The sequence below is a fragment of the Procambarus clarkii genome, chromosome 40, assembly GCF_040958095.1.
Source record: "Procambarus clarkii isolate CNS0578487 chromosome 40, FALCON_Pclarkii_2.0, whole genome shotgun sequence".
Lineage (NCBI taxonomy): Eukaryota > Metazoa > Arthropoda > Malacostraca > Decapoda > Cambaridae > Procambarus > Procambarus clarkii.
Window position 1 is genome coordinate 14229914 of NC_091189.1, and position 17091 is coordinate 14247004.

Consider the following 17091-nt stretch of genomic DNA (forward strand, 5'->3'; position numbering starts at 1 on the left):
ACACACACTCATCACCACTCCCTACACACATACTCATCACCCACTGCCTCTCTCACACACTCATCACACACTGCCTACACACATACTCATCACCCACTGCCTCTCTCACACACTCATCACACACTGCCTACACACACACACTCATCACCACTGTCACACACACACTCATCACACACTGCCTCTCTCACACACACTGGCTCTCTCACACACACACTCATCACACACTGCCTCTCTCACACACTCATCACACACTGCCTACACACATACTCATCACCCACTGCCTCTCTCACACACTCATCACACACTGCCTACACACACACACTCATCACCACTGTCACACACACACACACACACTCATCACACACTGCCTCTCTCACACACACTGGCTCTCTCACACACACACTCATCACACACTGCCTCTCTCACACACTCATCACACACTGCCTCTCTCACACACACACTCATCACCACTGCCTCACACCTCATCACACACACAGTCATCACCACAGACTGGGTGTGGTGCTGGCCATGTTATTAAAACAAGAACCAACAGTTGTGATCACCATAGCCCGTGCTACATGGACATTTCGAACCGAGTAGCTGAATCTAAAACACCAACAACAATCAACCCGTCCTCAACTCAAGTCTATTCCATCCAGCGGTCGACCCCACAGACGCATTCATAAATTTTTATATGCGTTTCATTCAAAACGGGAATTTTCTCAAATATAAATTAATATTATAATATATTAGCATATTGTTTATATATAGGCATAGGTTAGCTTAGGTTAGGTGTTTAGGTTCTGTTGGCGATTATTTGTATATGTAGTACGTGGGTGAAGCATTTATAGCGTTGTGGTTCGAACAAAAGTCGTCAGTGAAGCACTTGTTCCGGAAGTGTTCGAACGTCATCAGTTGTGAGTCGTGTGTAAACCGTTTTTCATTCATAAACACCAGGGGTGGGGGGTGCGGGTGGATGGAATCACTTTTGGGTCTTTGTTTGGAGGACGGGCTGCAAGAAGTGGTGGGTCGTCTTCAGCGACTGTGGTGGGTCGTCCTCGGCGACTACAATGAGTAAAAAGGCAGTTGAAGACTGGGACACACTAGTGAACACTGTGCATCTTTATCCGCCACCAAGATAATGTTATTATCAGGACTCGTAATTCTGTGGCGCGGGTTCGATTCCCGCACCAGGCAGAAACAAATAGGCAAAGTTTCTTTCACCCTAAATGCTTAAAAACAAGACCAAAACCAGTGCACTAAAACAGAAGCGTAAAGAAACAGGAGGAGAGGAGGAAACCCCACCTCCATTTAAAATTTTGACCCAACTATCACAGAAAGAATGTTATCGCGAATAACCAAACTCAATTACGGGCTCACCATAGCCCGTGCTACATGGATATCTCGTTCTGAGTAGCTGAATCTAAAGAGGCCCACCACACTCACCAGAGACCCACTACACTCACCAGAGACCCACCACACTCACCGGAGACCCACTACACTCACCAGAGACCCACCACACTCACCAGAGACCCACTACACTCACCAGAGACCCACCACACTCACCAGAGACCCACCACACTCACCAGAGACCCACCACACTCACCGGAGACCCACCACACTCACCAGAGACCCACCACACTCACCAGAGACCCACCACACTCACCGGAGACCCACCACACTCACCGGAGACCCACCACACTCACCAGAGACCCACCACACTCACCAGAGACCCACCACACTCACCAGAGACCCACCACACTCACCGGAGACCCACCACACTCACCGGAGACCCACCACACTCACCAGAGACCCACCACACTCACCAGAGACCCACCACACTCACCAGAGACCCACCACACTCACCAGAGACCCACCACACTCACCAGAGACCCACCACACTCACCAGAGACCCACCACACTCACCAGAGACCCACCACACTCACCAGAGACCCACCACGCTCACCAGAGACCCACCACACTCACCGGAGACCCACCACACTCACCGGAGACCCACCACACTCACCGGAGACCCACCACACTCACCAGAGACCCACCACACTCACCAGAGACCCACCACACTCACCGGAGACCCACCACACTCACCAGAGACCCAACACACTCACCGGAGACCCACCACACTCACCAGAGACCCACCACACTCACCGGAGACCCGCCACACTCACCGGAGACCCACCACACTCACCAGAGACCCACCACACTCACCGGAGACCCACCACACTCACCGGAGACCCACCACACTCACCGGAGACCCACCACACTCACCAGAGACCCACCACACTCACCAAAGGCCCGCCACACTCACCGGAGACCCACCACACTCACCGGAGACCCACCACACTCACCGGAGGTCCACCATACTCACCAGAGACTCACCACACTCACCAGAGACCCACCACACTCACCAGAGACCCACCACACTCACCGGAGACCCACCACACTCACCAGAGACCCACCACACTCACCAAAGGCCCGCCACACTCACCGGAGACCCACCACACTCCCCGGAGACCCACCACACTCACCGGAGGTCCACCACACTCACCAGAGACTCACCACACTCACCAGAGACCCACCACACTCACCAGAGACCCACCACACTCACACGAGACCCACCGTACTCATCGGAGGCCCACCACACTCACCAGAGACCCACCACACTCACACGAGATCCACCGTACTCATCGGAGGCCCACCACACTCACCAGAGACCCACCACACTCACCGGAGACCCACCACACTCACCGGAGACCCGCCACACTCACCAGAGACCCACCACACTCACCGGAGACCCGCCACACTCACCAGAGACCCACCACACTCACCGGAGACCCACCGTACTCATCGGAGGCCCACCACACTCACCAGAGACCCACCACACTCACACGAGATCCACCACACTCACCGGAGACCCGCCACACTCACCAGAGACCCACCACACTCACCGGTGACCCGCCACACTCACCGGAGACCCACCACACTCACACGAGATCCACCGTACTCATCGGAGGCCCACCACACTCACCAGAGACCCACCACACTCACCGGAGACCCACCACACTCACCGGAGACCCGCCACACTCACCAGAGACCCACCACACTCACCGGAGACCCACCACACTCACCGGAGACCCGCCACACTCACCAGAGACCCACCACACTCACCGGTGACCCGCCACACTCACCAGAGACCCACCACACTCACCGGTGACCCACCGTACTCACCAGAGGCACTTACTGAAACTCACCTCATCACTGCACGTCAATTACTTTTACCGTGAGATCGCTCTATAAATCATGCAAAGTTGCAGAAACGAGTCATGAACGATTAGTGAGTCAGTAGATGTTTGCACCATCATTTTCCAGTGCTGGAAGGTTGGCTGGTGCTGCACTCTGCGGTCTGTGTTGCTAAACTAGGCTGATCGTTGCGGGTAATGGTCGTTGGCAGTAGTGGTCGCTGGCAGACATGTCTTAACAAGACTGGCAGCAGGCAGCTGTGCCTGCCAGCCGTGGCAGTTGCCACCAGTGGTCGCTGGCAATAATCGCAGCTGGCAGAAGGGAAGGGAACTATCAGGAGACCGCGCCAAGCCTTTACTATATAATACTTGAAAGGGGTCAGGATAAGGATTTGGGATGGGACGGGGGGGGGGGGGGAAAGGAATGGTGCCCAACCACTTGGACGGTCGGGGATTGAACGCCGACCTGCATTAAGCGAGACCGTCGCTCTATTGTCCATTATAAATTTTTACTATTAAAAATGGGCGTTGGTCAGGAGTGACCCTTAGTTGGAATGGTCCTCTGTAAGAATGGTCGCTGGCAAGAATAGTCCCTAGTGGGAATGGTCGCTGGTAAAAGAGGTCGCTCACAGAAGGTTTTCACAAAGGACTGATACACAAGATAGAGAGATAAGTGAGGATAACAGGAAAGGCACTGGACTGGATACGGGAGTACCTGACAGACAGGACACAAAGGGTCACAGTCAGATATAATGTCAGGCTGGAGAGGAGTGGAAAGTGGAGTGCCAGAGACTCTGTCCTAGAACCATTTATGTAAATGAGCGCCCAGAGGGAGTGAGCTCCTGCATGTCGATGTTTGCAGATGATGCAAAGTTTACGAGGAGAGTAAGAGCCGTAAACCCCTGCACGGCGCCACAGCAACACCCCGACACACTTCAGGAGTTGGTACATATATGGCTGCTGGAATTCAGTCACACTAAGTGTAACGAAAATAATTAAGGGAGATAGGAGACCAGGATTTAACTACACCATAAAGAGAAAGCAGTTACAAGAAACAATGAGGGAACAAGACCTGGGAGTTGACATCATCCCAACACTAACTCCACCAGTTCTCGTGGCCTCCATGACATCAACAACATATGGAAAATAAGCAAACATAAGAACGTCATTTAAGAATATACAAAAGGAGACTTATATATTCTTAAAGTCCATACACACTGCCTATGTAAGACCATTACATGAGTATGCAGCACCAGCATGGAACCCACACCGTGTGATGCGCCAAAATAAACTTTATAAAGTTCATTAGTGGATTAGTTCACTAGGGATTAGTGCTGCCAGCAGCAGTAGTCCCTAGTAGAAATGGTCGCTGGCAGCAGTAGTTCCTAGCAGAAATGGTCGTTGGCAGTAGTAGTTCCTAGCAGAAATGGTCGCTGGCAGCAGTAGTTCCTAGCAGAAATGGTCGCTGGCAGCAGTAGTTCCTAGCAGAAATGGTCGTTGGCAGTAGTAGTTCATAGCAGAAATGGTCGCTGGCAGCAGTAGTCCCTGGCAGAAATGGTCGTTGGCAGTAGTAGTTCCTAGCAGAAATGGTCGCTGGCAGCAGTAGTTCCTAGCAGAAATGGTCGCTGGCAGCAGTAGTTCCTAGCAGAAATGGTCGTTGGCAGTAGTAGTTCCTAGCAGAAATGGTCGCTGGCAGCAGTAGTCCCTGGCAGAAATGGTCGCTGGCAGCAGTAGTCCCTGGCAGAAATGGTCGCTGGCACTGGGGACAACTGTGGTGGTGTGGGTGTTGTGTGGTGGAGGCGACCTTGAGGGGCGACGCAGGCCAGGGGAAGGGGATCTAGGTCACCTAAGCACCTAATCAGTGACTCACCTGCCTCCCGGACCTTACACACACACACACACACACACACACACACACACACACACACACACACACACACACACACACACACACACACACACACACACACACACAAGTGAGGGACGATTTTACTGTAGTGTTCACATACAGCTGTATTCTCACCGCCGAATGCAACCAATGTGCCCCATTCTTTTTTATTATTATTATTTATCCAGTGGATGTATCTTGGCGTCTCACAGGGCGGAGCGGGTATGTTCTGGTGACTCTCGAGGCCCTGCACAGGCCCTGTCCTGCCCACACCGCTCTTCTTGCTCTTCTTTCTATTGTCATTCCTGCTACTAAAGCTGCTGCTGCTGCTGCTCCTGCTGCTGCTGCTGCTGCTCCTGCTGCTGCTGCTGCTGCTGCTCCTGCTCCTGCTGCTGCTGCTGCTGCTGCTGCTGCTGCTGCCGCTTCATCTGCATCTTTGTATAGTTTTGTTAATTATACGTAGTGTCAAGAACACAGCTTTGTTATTTAAATATATAGTTAAGAAATACTTATGTAGTGCAAATAAATATATTTTATGCTCTCAGTGAGGTGTCAAAAGCTTTGGTAAGTTAGTCCCGTTGTGCTTGATAATGTTCTGACAGAAGGATTAATTTGTTCAGGCATTGCAATTGTTTTGACGTACTGATTCAAAAGTAAATAATCTTGATATGTATGGCATGTGAAGCAAGGTCATTATTTATTTATTGACGAAGTGGCAAGTTGGCACTCTTGGCAATACAAGAATAAGCATCTGTGTGTCACTAGAGCAGTGGAGAGGTGACACCGTCGAGCAGTGCCACTAAGGCTTTCGGTATAGTGGTGGCTATAAGGGCTATTAACAATGATGAGTTATTAACACCATAGCAGTGACTGCTGACCAATTAGCATCTACAGGCAGGCGATGAGTCACAATAACGTGGCTAAAGCATGTTGACCAGACCACACACTAGAAGGTGAAGGGACGACGACGTTTCGGTCCGTCCTGGACCATTCTCAAGTCGATTGTCTCACAATCGACTTGAGAATGGTCCAGGACGGACCGAAACGTCGTCGTCCCTTCACCTTCTAGTGTGTGGTCTGGTCAATTAGCATCTATACTTTAGTACTGAAAGTACTGATGGCACCAGTGCCGCGAAGAGTGAAGAGCACTATCTCGCGGGTGTATCCACGGGGCTTGTCGGCGGTAACTTGTGCCTTGCGGGTAATAAACATCATTAGGCAGATGTTTGGTGACCCCTGGAGTCCCTCGGGAAGGTGACCCCTGGAGTCCCTCCGGGAAGGTGACCCCTGGAGTCCCCCCGGGAAGGTGACCCCTGGAGTCCCCCGGGAAGGTGACCCCTGGAGTCCCCCCGGGAAGGTGACCCCTGGAGTCCCCCCGGGAAGGTGACCCCTGGAGTCCCCCCGGGAAGGTGACCCCTGGAGTCCCCCGGGAAGGTGACCCCTGGAGTCCCCCCGGGAAGGTGACCCGTGGAGTCCCCCGGGAAGGTGACCCCTGGAGTCCCCCCCGGGAAGGTGACCCCTGGAGTCCCCCGGGAAGGTGACCCCTGGAGTCCCCCCGGGAAGGTGACCCCTGGAGTCCCCCCGGGAAGATGATCCATGGAGTCCCTCGGGAAGGTGACCCCTACAGCCCCCAGGGAAGGTGACCCCTACAGCCCCCCAGGGAAGGTGACCCCTACAGCCCCCCCAGGGAAGGTGACCCCTCCAGCCCCCAGGGAAGGTGACTCCTCCAGCCCCCAGGGAAGGTGACCCCTACAGCCCCCAGGGAAGGTGACCCCTACAGCCCCCAGGGAAGGTGACCCCTACAGCCCCCAGGGAAGGTGACCCCTACAGCCCCCAGGGAAGGTGACCCCTACAGCCCCCAGGGAAGGTGACCCCTACAGCCCCCAGGGAAGGTGACCCCTCCAGCTCCCAGGGAAGGTGACCCCTACAGCCCCCAGGGAAGGTGACCCCTACAGCCCCCCCAGGGAAGGTGACCCCTACAGCCCCCCAGGGAAGGTGACCCCTCCAGCCCCCAGGGAAGGTGACTCCTCCAGCCCCCAGGGAAGGTGACCCCTACAGCCCCCAGGGAAGGTGACCCCTACAGCCCCCCAGGGAAGGTGACCCCTACAGCCCCCAGGGAAGGTGACCCCTACAGCCCCCAGGGAAGGTGACCCCTACAGCCCCAGGGAAGGTGACCCCTACAGCCCCCAGGGAAGGTGACCCACACACACACACCCCCAGCAGGAGTGTATGGACAGTGTCAGACGGTGTGGCGCCTGCAGGCGTCTGGTGGACCCTGACTTGTGGAACACCATCGCCGCTCCGACGCTCAAGTCCAACTGGGGAAAATATCACACCAGTCTTCCACTGACTTCCGGCATAGTTTACTTCTTTTATTATGCACCCCATACCCACCCCGTGGGCGGCAGTGGAAGGGATTAAAGAGGCACATTCTTAAAGAGGCATTAAAGAGCTCAGGGACTGAACCGCACATTTCATATAGCTTAGCAAGTTACAATCTTGATGAACTAGTTACACAGCAGGTAATGGAAATTCCTTGAAATTCAAGAGGTACCAAGTGTATTCATAAATAAATGTTTGGCGGCTGGATTAACGAGCCTCTGGTCTTTGTTGACGAGGACGGCTGACCTTGTTGGCGAGGACGGGCTGCCCGTGTTGACGAGGACGGGCTGCCTTTGTTGACGAGGACGGGATGCCTTTGTTGACGAGGACGGGCTGCCTTTGTTGACGAGGACGGGCTGCCTTTGTTGACGAGGACGGGCTGCCTTTGTTGACGAGGACGGGCTGCCTTTGTTGACGAGGACGGGCTGCCTTTGTTGACGAGGACGGGCTGCCCGTGTTGACGAGGACGGGCTGCCTTTGTTGGCGAGGACGGGCTGCCCGTGTTGACGAGGACGGGCTGCCCGTGTTGACGAGGACGGGCTGCCTTTGTTGACGAGGACGGGCTGCCTTTGTTGACGAGGACGGGCTGCCTTTGTTGACGAGGACGGGCTGCCTTTGTTGACGAGGACGGGCTGCCTTTGTTGACGAGGACGGGCTGCCTTTGTTGACGAGGACGGGCTGCCTTTGTTGACGAGGACGGGCTGCCTTTGTTGACGAGGACGGGCTGCCTTTGTTGGCGAGGACGGACTGCCTTTGTTGACGAGGACGGGCTGCCTTTGTTGGCGAGGACGGACTGCCTTTGTTGGCGAGGACGGACTGGAAGTATGAACTGAGGGCTGATTCGAACATAGGAAGTGAGCGAAACAATGTTCGAGGAAAGTTGGAACACAACCAGCTGTGAGTCAGGATTAGGAAACATTTGGCAAATGTTTTGAAGATAAACAGTCATTGTAAACTCACCAGTACCCATGAGTTACTAGAACTCATCACTCATCACATTAAAGGGGTCAAAGACTCACTGTGTGATGAGTGATTCGCTTCAGCCTAAGGTCAGCGACTTGCTCGGACTCATCACTCACCTCATCCATTTGTCAGAACCTGTGGCTCGACTCATCACTGACTCACCTTGCCCATGGTTCAGGTACTCACTTGAGCTCATTACTTTACTCATGGGTTAGAGACCTGAATAATCACTCACCTGGACCCTTAACCTAGCCACGTGTAACTCATGTGAACCCATGACTCACCTCAGTGCTCAGAAACTCACCTTGACTCATGACACATATGGGAGTAAGGGGGGGGGGGGGAGACACATGATGGATATCCCTGTTTCGTAGACATTCATGGAAAGGTTGGTGAGGCTGGCCGCCTTCCCTACTGCACCCCACCCCACCCACCCCACCCTCAACACCCCACCCCACCCACAACAGTGAGGGAGAGCAGCGAGGGAGAGGTAGTGAGGGAGAGGCAGTGAGTAATACCAGCAGAGACGTGAAGGACAGCAGAGAGGGAGAGCCATATATGGTGAGTCAGTCGCGAGTGCCTCCCCGTCACTCACTCCTCTCACTCACTCACCTCACACATCCTCATCACGCGTCACTCACGCACGATAACTCCTCAGTCCACAGATCCCTCCCCCCTCCCCTCCTGCAGTACTGGAGAAGGCCCCACAGCTCTGCGCGAGCCCTAACCTAACCCTTCACAGTGACACCTACCAATGCCAGGCACTAACACTGTACACCCGGGCCACTAACACTACACCCGGGCCACTAACACTGTACACCTGGGCCACTAACACTATACACCCGGGCCACTAACACTGTACACCCGGGCCACTAACACTACACCCGGGCCACTAACACTATACACCCGGGCCACTAACACTGTACACCCGGGCCACTAACACTACACCCGGGCCACTAACACTGTACACCTGGGCCACTAACACTATACACCCGGGCCACTAACACTGTACACCCGGGCCACTAACACTACACCCGGGCCACTAACACTGTACACCTGGGCCACTAACACTGTACACCCGGGCCACTAACACTGTACACCTGGGCCACTAACACTGTACACCCGGGCCACTAACACTGTACACCCGGGCCACTAAGATGCTGCCATGGCAAAAAGCTGGAAAAGTCCTCAGGAAGAGGAGAGTGGAACACTTGGAGAGTCATAACTTTACACCGGTGTTGTAACGCCACTTAATAAAGGCAGACTGTGCCTGACACACTCCACACAACTTTATGACAAGGTCACCAAGATGCTTCTTGGTGACCTTGTCATAAGGCAGCGGTACAAGGTCTACAGCTGGTGATGCAGGGTGGTACAGCTGGTGGTACAGGGGTGGTACAGTGGTATAGTAGCCTCGTACTAGGGAAGGAATCTCCACTACTGACTGTCCCTGGCACGTCATGGTGAGTCAGTGGACCCACGCGCCTGACGCATACTCATGTGTACCTGAGTAAACCAGCATGACGCACATACGCGTGTACCTGAGTAACCCAGCGTGACGCATACTCATGCGTACCTGTGTGGTGGAGGTGCACCAGCGTGCACACCTCACACTCAACACTCCTGCCACCGCTGTCCTCCCGCCTTACCTGTCCCAGGATGCTGCCCTGCCTGACTTGACACCTGGCTGACTCAACACCTGGCTGACGTAACACCTGCCTGACTTAACACCTTCCTGACGTAACACCTGGCTGACTTCCCACCACGTGGTGTGTGAGTGGGGGGAGAGTGACCCCAGCCACTCAACAAAGTGTTACTGCTGTAAGTTGGTCACATAATGGGCATCTATACCAGGACTGGTGAGCGTTTATGATATCCCATTAGGAATTATCTATATCTAAACGATTTAGATAATATTGGTTTCAATTCTAATTCCATGTTACGTATAATGAACGGGAAAATCCAGTTACCGTAACCGAATGCTGGTAGTACGACCAGTGTATGACTAGTCACTCATGTTGTCACCCGCCGTCAACACCCGTCAACACCCGCCATCAACACCCGTCATCAACACCCGCCATCAACACCCTGTGATCGACGCTGGAAATATCGATCAATAGTGAGCATGACTCAGCTTGTTGGTCAATATAAAGGCCGTTGGTGAGTCACGGATGAGTCACGGGTGAGTCACGGGTGAGTCGCCTAGGATGTTTATCTACCCTCACACTTCGTCATTAATGGTGGTGGATGTATTGGTGTGGGTGTTGGTGTGGGTGTTGGTGTGGGTGTTGGTGTGGGTGTTGGTGTTGGTGTTGGTGTTGGTGTGGGTGTTGGTGTGGGTGTTGGTGTTGGTGTGGGTGTTGGTGTTGATGTTGGTGTGGGTGTTGGTGTGGGTGTTGGTGTTGGTGTTGGTGTGGGTGTTGGTGTGGGTGTTGGTGTGGGTGTTGGTGTTGGTGTTGGTGTTGGTGTGGGTGTTGGTGTGGGTGTTGGTGTGGGTGTTGGTGTGGGTGTTGGTGTTGGTGTTGGTGTTGGTGTGGGTGTTGGTGTGGGTGTTGGTGTGGGTGTTGGTGTTGGTGTTGGTGTTGGTGTTGGTGTGGGTGTTGGTGTGGGTGTTGGTGTTGGTGTTGGTGTGGGTGTTGGTGTTGGTGTGGGTGTTGGTGTTGGTGTGGGTGTTGGTGTTGGTGTTGGTGTTGGTGTGGGTGTTGGTGTTGGTGTGGGTGTTGGTGTTGGTGTTGGTGTGGGTGTTGGTGTTGGTGTTGGTGTGGGTGTTGGTGTTGGTGTTGGTGTGGGTGTTGGTGTTGGTGTGGGTGTTGGTGTTGGTGTGGGTGTTGGTGTGGGTGTGGGTGTGGGTGTTGGTGTTGGTGTTGGTGTGGGTGTTGGTGTTGGTGTGGGTGTTGGTGTTGGTGTTGGTGTGGGTGTTGGTGTTGGTGTGGGTGTTGGTGTTGGTGTGGGTGTTGGTGTTGGTGTTGGTGTTGGTGTGGGTGTTGGTGTTGGTGTGGGTGTTGGTGTTGGTGTTGGTGTGGGTGTTGGTGTTGGTGTTGGTATTAGTGTGGGTGTGGGTGTTGGTGTTGGTGTGGGTGTTGGTGTGGGTGTTGGTGTGGGTGTTGGTGTGGGTGTTGGTGTGGGTGTTGGTGTGGGTGTTGGTGTTGGTGTTGGTGTTGGTGTGGGTGTTGGTGTGGGTGTTGGTGTGGGTGTTGGTGTGGGTGTTGGTGTGGGTGTTGGTGTTGATGTTGGTGTGGGTGTTGGTGTTGGTGTGGGTGTTGGTGTTGGTGTTGGTGTGGGTGTTGGTGTGGGTGTTGGTGTTGGTGTGGGTGTTGGTGTGGGTGTTGGTGTGGGTGTACGACACCTTCTGGTCTCCTCTCCCTCTCTTACACTTATTGGGATTAAATTCTAACAACCATTCGTTTTCCCACTGCTAGCGTAGGTCAAGGTCAACCTGTAACCTTCTGCAGTCCTAGTTTTGTTACCCGGCTCGTTAGATTAGCATCATCGGGGCAACATTAACATGAACGAGCTCACTCCCTCGGGTTGGTCATTCACATTAAGTACAAACACGTCTGCTCGTTCATTCCCACAGATTCCAACATGGGAAGGGAGCCACAGAAATGTGCCGACTCTTCCCTGATTGGTTAGTACTCTCACTCTTAGTACTCAATTAGTACTCGCTGTGATCTCAGCGACGATCGCAGGATTTTCTGTCCGATTTTTACTAAGGCTTTGTAGTGCTGCTTTTGAATCAGCGCAGATCACTGCACCGTTAATAATTCCTTCAAGGAATGTTAACGTCATAACAATTGCAGTTCTGCTTGCGTTGAAGAGGCATAATTCTCACTACGTGCTTTTCCTTAATTTCCGCGTTGGAAGGCATTGTTCCTATTGACAGTGTATGCTGCACCAGCCCTGCCATTGACAGGGTCAGATGACCCATCAGTGTAGATTTAATCTAATTCATTTCCGGCTTCTTTGCAGATTTCCTCAAGATAATTGTGTTAATTTCTTGAGTTTTCATGCTGGACTTTTTCGTTGTCATCTCATTGATGATGACCCTGCATGAGTCATCCTCCCAGGGAGGTAACCTCTCTACAGGCAGGAGCTCACGGGCTTGCTCAAGCAGGTGAAGTTCCTCGAGGTAGCAGACTGATCTGTGATGCCATTTTTTCCTTCTCCTGTTTCCCCCTGAGAGTAGCACAAAACTCAGTTTTTTGGGCAATATCACTGTACTGAGGAACTCTGGCTATCTTAATTAACATTCAGTTCCTTAATTCTGATTTTAACACTGGGGAGGGAAAACTCCCCCTTGTAGATTAGATGTTTTGGCAGTTCTTGGGACTCCAAGAATGATTGTCATGGCTTCTTTTTCTATGCTTTCAAGTTTTTTCCATATACCTTTGGGAATAAGTGCACAAGACTGGTGCGGCATAGTCTATGACGGAGCGCACATAGGCTGTGTACATCATTTTAAGCACGGCAATAGAGGCTCCATGCCCATTCCAGGTGAGCATGGAGTACTTCCAGTACCCTGAGTTGACTTTGCATATTCGTATGAGTTGGTTGAGCTCCTCTTTCTTCTCCTTCTTAGAGCCGACAGTGACGCCAAGGTACCGATAGTGGTCAACCCATTCAAGTGTTACACCATTAACTTGTAGTTCCTCATTTTCTCCCCGCTTGTGATGCGAGTATGCTTTTTGTCTTGCTTGTGGAGAGAGTGAAACCGAGTTCAACACATTTCCTTGCAAGGAGTTCAATGGACCGTTAAATATTTCTCTGGGGTGGGAGCTTGCAGTAGGACATTTGCATATCCCACTTGTTGTGTTCCTTCCGGAAATTCAATATTTGCAATTGCGTTCATATGCGTGTTAAATTGTGTGAAGGCTTAAGACCCCTTCTTGGGGGGGGGCGGGGTCCCAGGTTCCTTACTCATTGTTCTCAAGATTGCTCCGTTGAAGGAGACCTTGGCCTTCCTCCCTGCTGAAGGCGCTGAAGGAGACCATATTGAATACTTCATACCCAAGACTCTTCTACAAATTAGAGGTATCATCAGGCAATATCACCATTACAAGGTAACTGAGGAAAACAGGATAGAAGAACAAATCAGTGAATCTGTACGATGGTACAACATGGTTGCAGCTGGCAACCCCAATCATTATGGACGAAGGGGAGGTGGCCACGGGAGAGAATCAGTAATAGCGAGAATCCGTCTTGGATACAAATATCCATGGAGATTTGGAATGGAAACAACACTTGAGCTAAGAAGTTGCAGAATCTGTGGTGAGAGTGATGGACATCGCCTTAACCACTACCTGAGAGAATGTGAACACCTGAGAGACATTAGAAATATGTGTAGAATAATAAACCCCACATTGTTTGAGTTAGGAAAACACTATTTGTCAAATATTGATACAGTTCTTAAAAGATTCCACCATTTTGCATCCGCAAGATAACGTAAGTACTTAACGGTTGACAAATGTTAATCTTCTTGTTTGATAAGCTGTCCACTTGAGACAGTTAAGCAAGTCCCCAGCTGTGTCTGGGTACAAGTGACAGGATGAACAACCCAACGGGTTTTCTTCCTATTGGGGAGTGTTGTACATGCTGGTATGGCGGTATGTCCACTCACAGGATGAGTGGCGCTGCCCAATAAACTCGGTCCTCAGGGTAAAATTTAAAATATAAATTAAGTGGAAACAGTCGGGGTCCCCAGAACCGACCCTTGAGGAACTACATTCGTTACTTCCCTCCAACTCGGAGCTTCATCTGTGACTGTCCTTCAGGTACAGGGGCCAGATTCACGAAAGTACTTACGCAAGTACTTACGAACGTGTACATCTTTCCTCAATCTTTGACGGCTTTGGTTACATTTATTAAACAGTTTACAAGCATGAAAACTTTCCAATCAACTGTTGTTATTGTTATAAACAGCCTCCTGGTGCTTCGGAGCTCATTAACTGTTTAATAATTGTAAACAAAGCCGCCAAAGATTGAGAAAAGATGTACAGGTTCGTAAGTGTTTGCGTAAGTGCTTTCGTGAATCTGGCCCCAGACCCTTACCTAGTTCAGTGTTCGTCCCTGTTACTCTGCTTGCTTCACCATCTTGAACACAGCCTTTCGTGAGGTACAGTGCCAACTGCTTTTTGACAATCTAAGAAAATGCAGCATTCTTTTCCCCAGTCTTTATTTTAGTAAGCTTGTCATACAACTGGATAAAAGTTTGTCTGTCACCACTCTCCCTTCTAAATTCAAGCTGCCCAAGTCTTGCAAAATTTATCTTGTCTAATTGCTCAATTATTCTCAACCTGATAATTTTTTCATGCGAAACACTTGTCAGTGGCAAAGGACTGTCATTTGATGCATTTTGTCTGTCACTTCTTTTAATATTGGAACTACATTTGTCTTTTTCGACACTTCTGGGAGGTTTCCTGTCTCAAGTGTTTTATTGAAAACTTGAGTTACTGGATGACACATTGCCTCTCCAGGCTCCTGCAACAACCATGGTCATATTGAGATTGGTCCTGTTCTCTTTGTTCCATCTAATTCCTTCAGGTATCTCCTGACCTCCTCCACAATGACTACTGTTTTCCATTGTTACATCTGGCCTTTCATCTCTCAAAAGAGGAGAGGCCAGAGGCCCGTGTTACACCTGGCCTCTGCGCTGGTTCACTTGTAAACACCGGCTGAAATCTTTGTTGAGTTCTTCACATACCTTCTTGTTGTTTTCTGTGAGAATTCCACCTTGTCTCTTCAACTTGATCACATGGATTCTTAGTGCTGTTTTCCTCCTTATATGGCTATCTTCTCTTGAGGTTATCTTGAGATGATTTCTTGGCTTTAGTGTCCCCGCGGCCCGGTCCTAGACCAGGCCTTCACCCCCAGGAAGCAGCCCGTGACAGCTGACTAACTCCCAGGTATCTATTTTACTTCTAGGTAATAGGGGCATAGGGTGAAAGAAACTCTGCCTATTGTTTCTCACCGGCGCCCGGGATCGAACCCAGGACCTCAGGATCACAAGTCCAGCGTGCTGTCCGCTGGGCCGACCGGCTTCCGGCTATTCAGGAGCTTGGGGTTGGTCCTTGCCTTTCGCAGCAATGTCGCCTTCAAATTGCCTCTCAGCTTCCTTACTGACTCTCATGTATTCAAATCTGGCTCTTTAGTGCCTCTCTGTTGTTCTCTATTATTTGTTCTCTGTACTTCTTCCATGCTTTTCCAATTCTCTCCTTTGCTTCCATGAACTACCTACTGAACCAAGAGTTTGCTTCTCTCGTTCCATCAAACTCTTGATTGTGATGAAGAGTTCCGTTGCGTCTGCATCTTTGTGATCAATGTTTCCTCTTCCAGCTCCCCCACTGAACTGTGCTCAGGCCCTCATCTTGCTGTAGTGGGGGTTATAGTGGGTGTGGGGTGGGGGGGGGGGGGTTAGTGGGGGGGGGGGTAATGTGTGTGGGGGTCTGCACCAGCACCCATGCACACGCCCACACCACCACCCACACAACTAGTAACAACCGAACTATGGTTCTTGAGTTGTAGTGAGGTCTCAACTACCAGGAGGTTTGAGTTTCCCGCGCCCGCCACCTCGTCCTCAACCGCACCGTGATGACGTCACCAGCCAGGTGTGACGTCACGGGTGAAGGTCGCTGCTGCCAGCCAATAGTCTGCTCTGTTTACGTCACAAAACTCAAAGGGTGTTTATTTGATATATTTTAATGGAGAAAGTTAACGGAATATATATCGCGCTTTAACATTGATATTAATCACGTGACTACTGTAAATGTTAGTTTTTAATATGCTGCACAAGTATTGATCGTTGTCATTGATCTTATATTGATCTCACCTGTGTCATATACTGTATATATTATTACCTCTTTACCAACATCTGAAGATCACACTCCACGCCACAAGGTCACACTCCATGTCACAAGGTCACACTCCATGTCACAAGGTCACACTCCATGTCACAAGGTCACACTCCATGTCACAAGGTCACACTCCACTCAGTAAAACATCTAAATTACTGGGACCGACTAAAGAGCCTAAATCTGTACTCCCTTGAGCGCAGGCGGGAGAGATACATAATAATTTACACGTGGAAAATAGTAGAGGGTCTGGTCCCAAACCTGCACACAGAAATAACACCACATGAGACCAGAAGACATGGCAGGATGTGCAGAATACCCCCGTTGAAAAACAGAGGTGCAACAGGTACTCTGAGAGAGAACTATCAACATCAGAGGCCCGAGACTGTTCAACACTCTTCCACTACACATAAGGGGCATAACTGGCCGACCCCTCACAGTGTTCAAGAGAGAACTGGATAAGCACCTCCAAAGGATACCTGATCAACCAGGCTGTGACTCATACGTCAGGCTGCGAGCAGCCGCGTCTAACAGCCTGGTTGATCAGTCCAGCAACCAGGAGGCCTGGTCGACGACCGGGCCGCGGGGACACTAAGCGCCGGAAGCACCTCAAGGTAACCTCAAGGTAAGGTAACCTCCACGCCACAAGGTCACACTCCACACTACAAGGTCACACTCCACACTACAAGGTCACACTCCACACTACAAGGTCACACTCCACAATACAAGGTCACACTCCACACCACAAGGTCAC

General features: G+C 51.4%; 1 long non-coding RNA gene across 1 annotated transcript in view; it reads right to left on the reverse strand.

Annotated features, from left to right (window-relative positions):
* Window positions 1-17091, reverse strand: part of LOC138372936 (uncharacterized) — a 97098-nt gene that overhangs the window by 52981 nt on the left and 27026 nt on the right. The gene's annotated exons all lie outside the window — the stretch shown is intronic.